Genomic DNA, 12,306 nt, shown 5'->3' on the forward strand with positions numbered 1-12,306 from the left:
CAGCTCCCGGGAATCAAAGATCTCGCACCCTAACAAGGGTTGGCACAGTCCCCAAAAACTATTACTGAGCCTAGGCTCCTTAGGGGTAAGGTTGAGCACCCCCTTTAAATCATTTGCCTTGCTTACCAACACCCAGACATCCAGTGTACGCTTGTATTCATCCACACTTGGCACTGGCTGTACGCAGCCACCATTCAAACTGGATTCTGCCTTTTTAACCTTAATATCCAGTTCCCTCATGCTTAACTCATGAGCTCGGAAAATCTTTTTCTCTTCCAGGGCGAGAGAATTCCTTCTCTCCTCTGCTTGCTGTTCACTTTAAATGAGCAGCTTCTGCTCTCTGCCTAAGTTTTAAGTTTCAAAACCTCTAACTCACGCTCTCTGACCCTTTGGTTTTCCTCCAACTCCTCTGGTGAAAAACTCCTCTCTGAATGGCTACTACCAGCCCCTGATGCTGGTCCTTCCACTGGCAAATCCTATGGACCAAATCCATTCCCTGGGTCATCCTCATCCACCTCAACATCAACCTCCTGAGTCCCTTTGGCTTCCCACCAGGCCCTCAAGGCCACCTGCAGCTCCTGCTTCTTGGCGCTACTTTTCATGGGACATCCCACAGCTCTGCAGTATTGCCTCAACTGATCAACTTTGCAGTAAAGCAATGCCTCAATGTTGAACTCTAATTTTGCAGCCTCACTGGCTCCTTGACTCCTCTCAGACATGATGTGTGGCTTAAAGGATGCTAAAAAAAAAACCAACTAAAACCAGCAAATCAAGAACACAATATGTGGTTGCATCGTGGTCTGCGCTATTTATGATATACATCGATCACTGTGAGTGAATTTGCAAAACACATTCAAATACCACCAGCTGACCACCAAATGTTAGACGGGATCCCTGGTTGGCTGAGGTAGTTACCTTAGGCCAAGTAGGGACTCGCGTTCCAACATCAGGGAAAGGCAGGTCACCTTCTTAGATAGCACCGTTGACCCTCTCAGTAGCTTGGCACGAGCAGTCTGGCTTATCTTCAAGGCAGATGTGTAAAGTATTCGCAACCACGCTCGCAATAATCCAATGATGACACCACAAATAGACTCCACACAAGTTTTATAAAACGAGTATAAACTTTCTGTAAAAAGATATACGATAAGACCACACAATATAAAACCAACATATGAGGTTGTGTAATATTTCTTCTGTCCGGTTGTTAGGCAAGCCAGCCCTTGTTAATTCTGGCAATGTCAATGAGCACTTCTAAACATTCTCTTGTACTCCTAATAGCATGCCATACTGTTTGTAATGCTAGAATCAGGCACTTTTGCAATGTAAAACTACTGTAATGCGTAACATAGCATCAGACACTTAGCAATGAAAAGAATGCAATACGTAACGCAACAATCAGGCACTTTGGAAGGTAAAATAATGCAATGCGTAATATAACCACCAGATATGTCAATCTGTGAAAATATGGCAATGAGTATACACTAATCAGGTAATTCGTTATGCAGGAATAATGGAATAATGCAATGCGCAATACGCTAATCAGGTAGTTTGTTATGCAAAAACAAGGCAATGCGTCATACGACAAGCAGGTAGTTTGTTATACAGAAATGATGCAATGTGTAATACTTCAGTCAGGTACTCCGTTCTGCAGAAATGGAATACTACGTTGTACACTCAGGATCCAATCACCGGGCCTTAGGCGGTCTCTCCGCCTCTTCTTCTGACCTGCAGCCAGCCTCTCACAGTTGCCCCCAACACAGTACAATCTAATCCCAAAATGTAGCTCCGCACTCCGGCCCCTGTACTGCCACTCCCTTGGCAATACGGGCTGCGATACGAGCCGAAGCAGAGGCTTGCGCTGCCAACACGAGAGAGGGGCCGAGAGCGTCTCTCTCCGAACCCGCGCCCCGCTTCAGGAGTCAACACACGTTACCTGGGGGGCGCGAAGCCACTCTCCCCTCCTCGTCCAGTGGCTGGGCCTCCATTGCAGCTTTGTGAAATCACAACTGCGGCTCAGGCCGACATCTCAGCTCTTCCGAGACTGCTGTTTCGGGCCGCTTCACTTACGAAGATCTAAGACTGCCAAAAAGCACACGCACACAGCTTCGCTGAGTCTTCCTTCACTTCGGGTGCACGATCACTGGGCACTCCACACATAGGCAAATGTAAATGTAAATGTCATGGTGTTTATAGAGCGCACTGTCACCAGACGGTCACCTTGCGGTGTCGCCTATTCGGCTTCCTGACGCTGATACTCATACCGCTGTGGAACCCCTCCTGGCTTTCCCTGTGAAGTGTCCACTCCTGGGCACCCCCAGGGTGAAGCCAGACATCGTTAGCGCTGTTGGGGCCGGTGAGGAGGCTAAGCAAGCTATTGCCCAGAGTTGCAGCGTGGGGCCCGTGATGAAAATAGGCACCGAGGTGAGAATGAAAAGGTCCGAGGAAATTGAGCCCGAGACCCCGCCGAGGCGGGAATTGAACCCTGGTCCCCTGGCCAGAACTCTGCATCAGGGTCTGCCGCTCTAACCGTTGAGCCACTCTCCTCCTCCAGGTCTCATGCTGCATCAAGATCATGCGCACAGCTTCACTGAGACACACTTCACTCGATAACACGGCAAATCCTCACGAAAGTCTACCCCTGCACAATGCACCCGCACACAGGGGCGATGAGACTCACTTAGATTCCGGTGCACACGATAACAAGGCAAATCCTCATGAAGGTCTCCCGGTGCACAACGTACCTGCCCACAGCGGCACGGAGACTCATTTGGATTTCGGTGCACACGATAACTGGACAATCCTCACAAAGGGGTTCAGGCTGCACAAAGCAAATGCACACAGCGTCAATGACTCCAGGTGCCCATGATCACAGGGCAGTTCTTATGAGGGTCTCAGGCTTCAACAGGCATGCTCCCACAGTACCGCTGAGACTTTCCTGGAAACATTTGCGTTCGTGTGTTCCAAAACAGGGAGCCAGCTCACCTCAGGCCCTTGGAGATAAGTTACTTCAGGACACAGCACACAGCAAAGTCCTTCAAGCAGGGGAACACAGCACACAGCAAAGTCCCTTTAGCCTTTCCTTGGTTAAAACAACAAACTGCAGGTCAGCCCCTGAACACACAGCAAAGGTCAGTCCTATCCTTCAGTCTACTCAGTTGTGTCTTCCTTGGCAAAGGTCCTCTTGACCACGAAGTAGCTCCAGTCTTGTTCACACTTGATCAAGCCATTCTCCAAAGTGTGGAGAAGTGTGGCTCAATGGTTGGGGCGGCAGACCCTGATGCAGAGGTCTGGCCCGGGACCAGGGTTCAATTCCCGCCTCGGCGGGTCTAGAGCTCAATTTCCTCAGACCTGATCATTCTCGCCTCGGTGCCTATTCTAATCATGGGTCCCACTCTGCAAATCTGGGCAATAGCTTGCTTAATCTCCGCAATTGCCCCAACAGCGCTGGGATGCCTGGCTTCACCTTGGGGTGCCCATGAGTGGGCATTTCACGGGGAAAAGCCAGGAAGGGTTCCACAGCGGTATGCGTACAGCGCCAAGACACCTCCGGGTATAAGTGCGCTATACAAGTACGAATTCATTTCATTTCAAATTTCAGGGGCTTCAGCTCTCACAGTTATACCCCTCAATGGCTTTGACGTCTTTGTGTTTCAGGGGACACTGACCCCTGTTCAAACCAGTTCTGGGTGCCTCCCTGTCAGTGACACCTTTCTTCCTTTGATTAGTGGGGTCTGGATTCTTAATCACTCAGCAGGAGATGAGCCAATTGTTTTATAGCAGCAACCCAGGCCTCTTCACCTCTAGGGGCTTCTTCTCCCTCTACTCTCCAAATGCAGGTCAGCCTGTTGCTGTCTCACCTCCTCCCCTGGGTCAAACCATTCCCCAAATCCTATTGATTTCAAATCCCGACAGTCAATCCACAGCCAGGCAGAGACACACAGAAATGTTAGAGCACAAAAACTCAGACACTTCTAAAAGAGTGGCTTCTGAACACACAATGCAAAAACCACCTTCATAAAAAGATGTGTTATTACATAGTGAGTTCAGTCATACTAAACTTCACCTTTCCATCTTAAGCCTTTGGGAAGATAGGCTGGAAAACATATTACACAGCCTTCCCATTCTATCCTATGGGCAAGATGGCCTTTCAACAGTGAAAAACAAAAATGGAGATTATTTCACTGTCAGGACATGGCACACACATTAGTACATGTCCTACCTTTCACATGCACTGCACCCTGCCCCGGGGGTACCGTAGACCTACCATAGGGGTGTCTGATGTGCCTAGAAAGGGAAGGGTAAGGTCTGGCAAGTGAGTGCACTTGACAGAACAACATGGAAGTTTAACAAACTGTGCGCAGGCCCTGTAATGGCAGGCCTGAGTTCCCTTTTTAAGGCTACTTATGTGTGGCACAATCAGCTGCAGGCCCAGTAGCAGCAGTTGCATTACCAGCCCTGGCACAGAGAGTGCACTTTACTAGGGACTTTACTCAGTAAGGCAAACATACCAATCTTGGACAACCAATTACCATTACACTTTAAACAGGGAACACTTGCACTTTGACACTGTTTGGCAGTGGCAACGTGTCCAAAGCATCTAAGTTGGCAACACCATGTCAGAAAAAAGGTTTCGGGGGGAAAGCAAAAAGTTTAGGGACTTTAGCCAAAAAGGGCCAAGTCCTACAGGGAATATTTGGGTTGGGGTAGTTTTGGGGGTGGGGGTTCGGGGTAGTTTTCAGGACTGGGGTGTCAGGAGTTTTAGGGCTTAGGGCAGGGGCAGGAAAGAGTTAATTTTAAGGCTGAGGGGGCAGTTGGCTGGGGTGGAGGTAGGTGGGGTTAGGTTTTAGGGGGTGGGGCTTGTTTTAGAGCTCAGGGAAGGGGCTGGGGTCAGAGTAGTTTAAAGGGGGCTGAGTTGTATGGCTCAGAGTAGGGAACAGGATAGGGGCAGTTTTCAGGTCAAGGGGGCAGTTGGGTGGGGGAGGTAGGGATTTTAGGTTTAGGGTGTTTTTAGGGTTTAGGTCAGAGGGACAGGAGTGTTATCTTTTACCACACATGCCCATTTATCAAACAGGTCTTTACCACGAAATTGCGGGGTAAATGCATGCATGATAAAGGCATCCATGGTAAAGATGCGGTCAGGGTTTAAACGGCGTGGTTAAGGCATATGTTGTTGAGGCAGCGTTTTTCCATCAGACAACCCATTACATCTTCTGGGCCTCTAAACATACATGCCCTAACATATACTAGGGACAACAGGTAGGTTGTATGTACCAACTTTTTGATCTTCTTTATTGTGTGCCCTGTGTCTAACCTTGCCTAACTTTGTTTTTTCCCCCTGTGATTTCTGTGCTTCACTGCCACCAGTACTGCTCCTCTGTGCTGCACCCTGTACTTCATTTGTGTCCTTTTCATTTTTTTCCCTTCGTTATTGTGTGCCCAGTGTCTAACCTTGCCTTACTTCGTTTTGTTCCCCTGGGATTTCTGTGCCCCTTGCCCTCTGTTTTTCCGCTGCCCCCACCCGTTTTTTCCCGCACCTTCCCTGCGGCCCCGCCCCCCGCTCACCCATTCGCTGCTCCTCCCTCCCACCTCCCCATATATGCCGGCCGCTGCGCCGCCACGCCGCTGGCATGCCTAAGGCAAGCCCGTCTGCGCCCGTCCATGCCTGAACCACGCCCAGTGCGGACCCCCTAGCCCCCGCGAATGCCACAACGCCCGTCTCCGCTACGAATCCAGCACCCTCCACGCACTCAACGCTGGACGATCAGGCACCTGCTGCCTGGCCGCCCCGAAGCACACCCAAGGACCTTTCTCCTGCCAGAACTGCAGCTTCACCAGCATCCAGCCCGCCACCTCACCTACCAAAGAACCCTACCACCTCAGATGCATCCTTCTCAACACCCGCTCCGCCCGTCGCCTTCCTGACAGAGACCTGGCTGAACCCCTCCTCGGCACCCGACATTGCCATACCCATCCCAGAAGGATATAAGATCACCCACAAGGACTGCACCAACCGAGTAGGAGGAGGAATCGCCATCGTCCACAGGAACACTCTCAGCGTCTCGACCTGCACCGACGACACCTTCAGCACCGCTGAAAACCTGCACTTCCAGATCCACACTGACCCCAACACCACCCTCAGAGGAACCCTTGTCTACTGACCCCCCGGACCCTGACCACAGTTCAGCGACTCCATCATCGACTTCAGCAGCACACACGCCCTCGCCTCCACAGACTACACCCTCCTCAGGGACCTGAACTTCCACCTTGAGAACAACAACAACTCCAACTCCTTCACCTTGATCGCCAACCTCGCCAGCCTCGCCAACCTCGGACTCAGACAACTCGTCACAACACCCACCCACTCCGCCGGCAACATGCTTGACCCCATCTTCTCCACAAGCTCCCACGTCTCCTTCAACCACACCACTGAGCTCCACTGGACCGACCACCGGTGCATCCACTTCACCTTCCAGAAACCAACCACGCACCACCGCACCAAACAGAGGCCATGCCACTGCTGGAGCAAAGTCACCGAGGACCAGCTATCCACCACCCTCCCCCGGAACCCACCAGCACACCAGACCGACCCAGATGCCACCGCCCGCAACCTCAAACAGTGGATCGACGACTGCGCCAATGCCAGTGCTTAATTTGTAAAAGAATAAGTGCCGGGGCTCTCGTCCGGCGGCCACTGCGGCTTTCACCACACATTGCCTCTGCCAACGACAGTACAAACATAGCTATAATGCTCTCACTCCTGCTAGTTTGACACTTCATCATATTCCAGCCCCCACAGCTATTACAACGTCTTGGGACTGGAGACAGGTATTGAAAATGTAAATTGAACTAATGAATAGATGACCTAACAAAGAATAAAGACAGTATTAGACTGGCGATGTTATTTCAAGGAATGACGGCCCTCTTTTCACACACCCGTAGACATAGAGCACTTAGGAGTTTTCTTTCCCTCCCCAATGGTAGTGTGCAGATCATTATTATGCCTCACACTAAAGGCACAGGAGTGGGGGAGAGAGAGGATATATTCTCTACTCTGTGGTAGCTTGCGGGGGAGGTCTAATTATGTTACACTCTACATATAGTATGTTTGGTTGTTTGTGGTGTGTAAAGAGTTCAGTTTCGCCGAGGGTTGTTAGAGGCTTATTCCCCACCTATCTGCTACCTTTTGCACCCCTATCACCGTTTCCAGAGTAACTGGTTAGGGAGTTCGAGGCCATCCTATCCTATTGTCCCAAGACACTGTGTCCCTCCTACTCGCGACCTTTCTTGTTCCCGGACTGCCGCTGAACCGGGCCTCGAGCTCTTGAAGTCTTCTTCCCTTCACCTTTCAGACTCCCTTCGGCTCCAGACCCGGCTCGGCCCTTACTTCCTCCTCCACACACTGTATATCAATGTGCCTCAGAACAGAAGACGGTGAATGGTAGGCCTCAGGTCCAGAAGGTAGTCCTTCAAGGAGGGTCCATCTTAACCACAACTGGCCGGCACTATAGTAATATAATGTGTACGTCAGGCACGACTAGGCAAAGCACAGTGATACATTTAATCTTGTGGCGCCGGAGCTATCACGGTGCCAGACACGCCACCATGCAAAAGAAAACAGCATTGATTTGGCAATGAGGTGAGCATGGCGACGAAGTACTTACAGTTACTCGTGGTGGGCAGGGCGGCTCTAGCACTGCCTTTATTAACCAATGTAGACCTGCCTGATGCTGTTGCCAGCTATCTGCCCTCAACGTCGTCGGGCTGATGACTCCTGGTGTGCGGGGAGTGGCAATCTGAACAGAAACTGCGCATGCTGCCTGCCGCGCAGCCTCTACTCCAGCAGAATCAAATCAAGCCTAATCAGTGTCCCGCCCACCAGCAGCCCTAAACTAAGGTCTGTCATCATATCATATCATAATAATGAATCTTGGCTCAGGGTCTCACAGCCGCAACACTCATCGGGACTCAGGAGAAAAGAACAACAATCTGCGCAGACTCAGTGAGGTAATTTATCATCATGCCATATTTGACTTGCAGATGCATGTAGACCCGTCCCTGACAAGAAAATGCCGGTGCTAAGCACCAGAAAGCTCCGGCACAAATTAAGCACAGCAAGACGGTGAATGGTAGGCCTCAGGTCCAGAAGGTAGTCCTTCAAGGAGGGTCCGTCTTAACCACAACTGGCCGGCCCTATCGTAATATAATGTGTACGTCAGGCACGACTAGGCAAAGCACAGTGATACATTTAATCTTGTGGCGCCGGAGCTATCACGGTGCCAGACACGCCACCATGCAAAAGAAAACAGCATTGATTTGGCAATGAGGTGAGCATGGCGACGAAGTACTTACAGTTACTCATGGTGGGCAGGGCGGCTCTAGCACTGCCTTTATCAACCAATGTAGACCTGCCTGATGCTGTTGCCAGCTATCTGCCCTCAACGTCGTCGGGCTGATGACTCCTGGTGTGCGGGCAGTGGCAATCTGAACAGAATCTGCGCACGCTGCCTGCCGCGCAGCCTCTACTCCAGCAGAATCAAATCAAGCCTAATCAGTGAGAAAAGAACAACAATCTGCACAGACTCAGTGAGGTAATTTATCATCATGCCATATTTGACTTGCAGATGCATGTAGACCCGGCCCTGACAAGAAAGTGCCGGCACAAATTAAGACCAACGCCCTTGTCCCGCTCAAGAAATCCTCCAACAGCCACACCAGCAAGAAAGCCAGCTGGTTCACCGAAGACCTCCAAGCCTCCAAACAAACCTGCCGAAAGCTTGAGAAGTCTCTAATAAAAGAGAGAAGGACCCCACAACCAAAGGGATGGAGTACCACAATAGACTATTGTCAAGCAAAAAATGTTTTCCCTTTGGGACACCTTACTGTTAGGCCGTACGTTCTCAAACACACATAAATGGAAACAACAACATTAACGTGATACTATGCTAGCGAGGCAGAATGTACAAACAAACAAAATTATGAGAAAATACTAGACAGTTTATTCATATTACAATACATCATAAAATAATTTAAAACAGGGACAGACAGTTAAAATAAGGAAACAATTAGATTCCTATTGGTAAAAAGGAGGTCACAAACAGAAACTTAATTCAGCAAAGCGTCAGAATTATCTTCAGTTAATATAGAACATAATCCTCCTTTCTTTTTTTGCATCGACGCGTTTCGGCAGACCTTCTAATAAAGCCACCTTCTTTTTTAAATTTTTTAATTTATTTTAGCATAAACAAATGAGTTGGTTGGTGTGAATCCACTTGTCCCATTATACAAATCACAAATAACAGCAAATTAAAAACAGATATTTCAGAAATCATATACCATGAGCAGTCAGAACAACAATATAGGATCATGTGACAATAACAATAAGGCAAATTGGCTTTAAAGCTGTCACAAATATACAAGTAAAGCACGAGGTCCCTCTTTAGGACTCCAGATCGTTTGTAACTAAACCCCATATCTGTTCACCAATCTTCTTTTTCCGGGGACCCTTGAGATCATACAGGCTACGCTCCATATTATGTACTGCAAAGAACCTGGCCCGCCAAACCTCAAAAGCAGGCGGTTCCTGTTGTAGCCAGGCAGATGCGATACAGAGTCTGTAAACAGCCGTCACTAAGAATATTAAATTGATGTACTGCTTCGGAATTCGAGTATTTGGTAGACCCATTTCTACCCCCAATAATATCTGTGTTGCTGACAACTGTATTTGATTACCCACCACTTCGGAGATACATTTTTCTATCTGCGTCAACAAGGCTGCCAATGCTGTACATGTAAAAAAGATATGGACATCATCTACAGATATCATACCGCAACGGAAGCATTTCCATATCGCATCACCGGGTCATTTAGACACCTTGTCTGGGGTATAATATAGATTGAAAACTGATTTATAATGCTGCGCAGAGAGCTTTGCTGACAGGAATACATTTTTAGCCATTACCAGTGAAGTTTCAATTTGAATGTCCGACCTGCCAAGTTTAGCCCCCCATTTACAGTTCTGTTGTTCAATGTCATTATCTTTAGTATTTGACATATGATTGTATAATGAACCAATCTTTGCACCTTTTATGATGTCCTCGATCAAAGGGTTCGATTGAATATTGCATCCACAATTCCCCAGATGATTTGTAATCTGCAAATATTTAGCAAAATTCTCCCTGGGGAGCTGGTTTTGTTATTGCAGTTGTTCAAAGGATTTAAAAAACCCACCAGAGTACAGATCTCCCACAATCCTTATTCCTTTCTCCCTCCAAATGTGTACTACTCTATCCCATAGATCAACTGGTAAGAATATTGACGATACCAGTGGGGTATACCATGTGATTTTAGTCCGAGCATCCCCCTTACTGTGCGCCAGACCTTATACGCAGCCTCCAATGTCTTAAATCGCGTGCGTTTGTAATAACTCCATTCCAGATGCAAGAATAAGCTATTTTTGGCTTTTACCCCCAACAACATTTGATAAATTGAAGGGCATTCCGCAGGCCTTACTGGTCCGGCTCCTGTTAGCAAAATTCCCATACCTTGCAACATACATGCATAATAATATAATGCGAAGTCCGGTACTGACACCCCCCTAAATTTCTTGGCAATGTCATAAAACGCCCAGCCCGTCGCGCTTTACCCCCAGACCACATAAAACGCATACAAATTGCCTGTAATTTCGCAAAACTTGCCTTAGGGACTTCTAAAGGTACGCATCGAAAGAAATATAAAATTTGAGGGAGGACCATCATTTTTAACAAATTACATCGCCCCACTAACGAGAGGTGTATACATTCTGCCTGATCTAACTTTTTCCGTACTCCACATAGAAGCTGGTCCCAATTAGCTTTGACCAAAGATATTGTGCACACTCGAAGCCTAACCCCTAGATAAACCACCTCTTGACATAACCTTGGGTCAGCATACTTTGGCATATTTATACTTAATAACTGAGTCTTGGCAGAGTTCAGCTTATAGCCGGATGACCTACCAAATTCTGCAGCCAATTGTTCGATGGCCTGCATCGCTGTAGCTGGATTAGACGTAACAACTGCCACATCATCAGTGTATGCTAATACCTTGAACTGATAAGTCTGTATAGATAGAGGGGGTATCATTGAGTTAGCTTCCAGCATTCTTAAAAAAGGTTCGATATATAATGAAAATAAAAGAGGAGAACAGGGGCAACCTTGCCTGGTCCCCCTGCGTATTTGTACATCAGCCGACTCCAATCCCATAGTACTAATTTGGGCAACCGGATGATGATATAATATCTGGAGTGATTTGATAAACTCTGGGCCAAAGCCTCGACCCCTCATAATGTCCCACAAGAAGCGCCATACAACACGGTCAAAGGCTTTCTCAGCATCAAGTAAAATCAAACAAAAAGGTTCCTGAATAACTTTTACATAATCAAAAAAAGTTATCACTCGATTAACGTGATTTGTGGTACCGCGTTGAGGGATGAACCCATGCTGCATAGTCGATACTAGTCCCGAGATAACCAGAGAGAGTCTATTAGCTAATATCTTTGAATATACTTTCCCATCTGCGTTTAAAAGTGATATAGGACGATACGATCCAGGCATATCCACCGGCTTGCCCTTTTTATGAAATACCACAATACATGATTCTTGCCATGTTTTAGGGAATGCGCCTTTCTGTGCCGCTAACATTGTTGCCAGGAGATCACCTTTTAAAACCGAAAAAAGTTTTATATATTTCAAGCGGTAGCTTATCAGGCCCAGCCGCCTTTCCAATTGCCAACCCATTAACTGCCTTTTCTAATTCTTCAAGTGAAATAGGTGCCTCTAACATTTCCATTTCGTCTACCGGGAGATCCTTCGTACACTGTTGACTAATCAAACTAGCAGCACTGTCTTCGTCATATTCATCACTCTGATACAAAGTCTCATAAAACTGCCTGAAAACCTCCAGGATCCCCTGATCATCCTTAACAGAGTCACCATTCCGATCTACCACTTCATCAATGCGCTGGGCTGACTCCCATGATCTTACCATTTGGGCGAGACATCTGCCACTTGCCTCGCCATATTCATAGTGGATTTGTTTCTTAATAAAAAACCGTTTAGCCGCCTCCTGGGACCAATTCAAATTTACAATTGTCTTGAGCCGCGCTACTGTATTGATCTGATCCTCTATGTCATTCCCAGCCTGTATGCCTACCATAAGCGCTGCCTCAGCCTTTGTCAACTCCTGATAGAGTGTTTTTATTTTAGCTGACTGCTTTTTTTGATTATAGAGGCCGAAACTCAGCGCCTCTCCACGGAAAGCAGCCTTGAA

The sequence above is a fragment of the Lissotriton helveticus genome, chromosome 3_1, assembly GCF_964261635.1.
Source record: "Lissotriton helveticus chromosome 3_1, aLisHel1.1, whole genome shotgun sequence".
Lineage (NCBI taxonomy): Eukaryota > Metazoa > Chordata > Amphibia > Caudata > Salamandridae > Lissotriton > Lissotriton helveticus.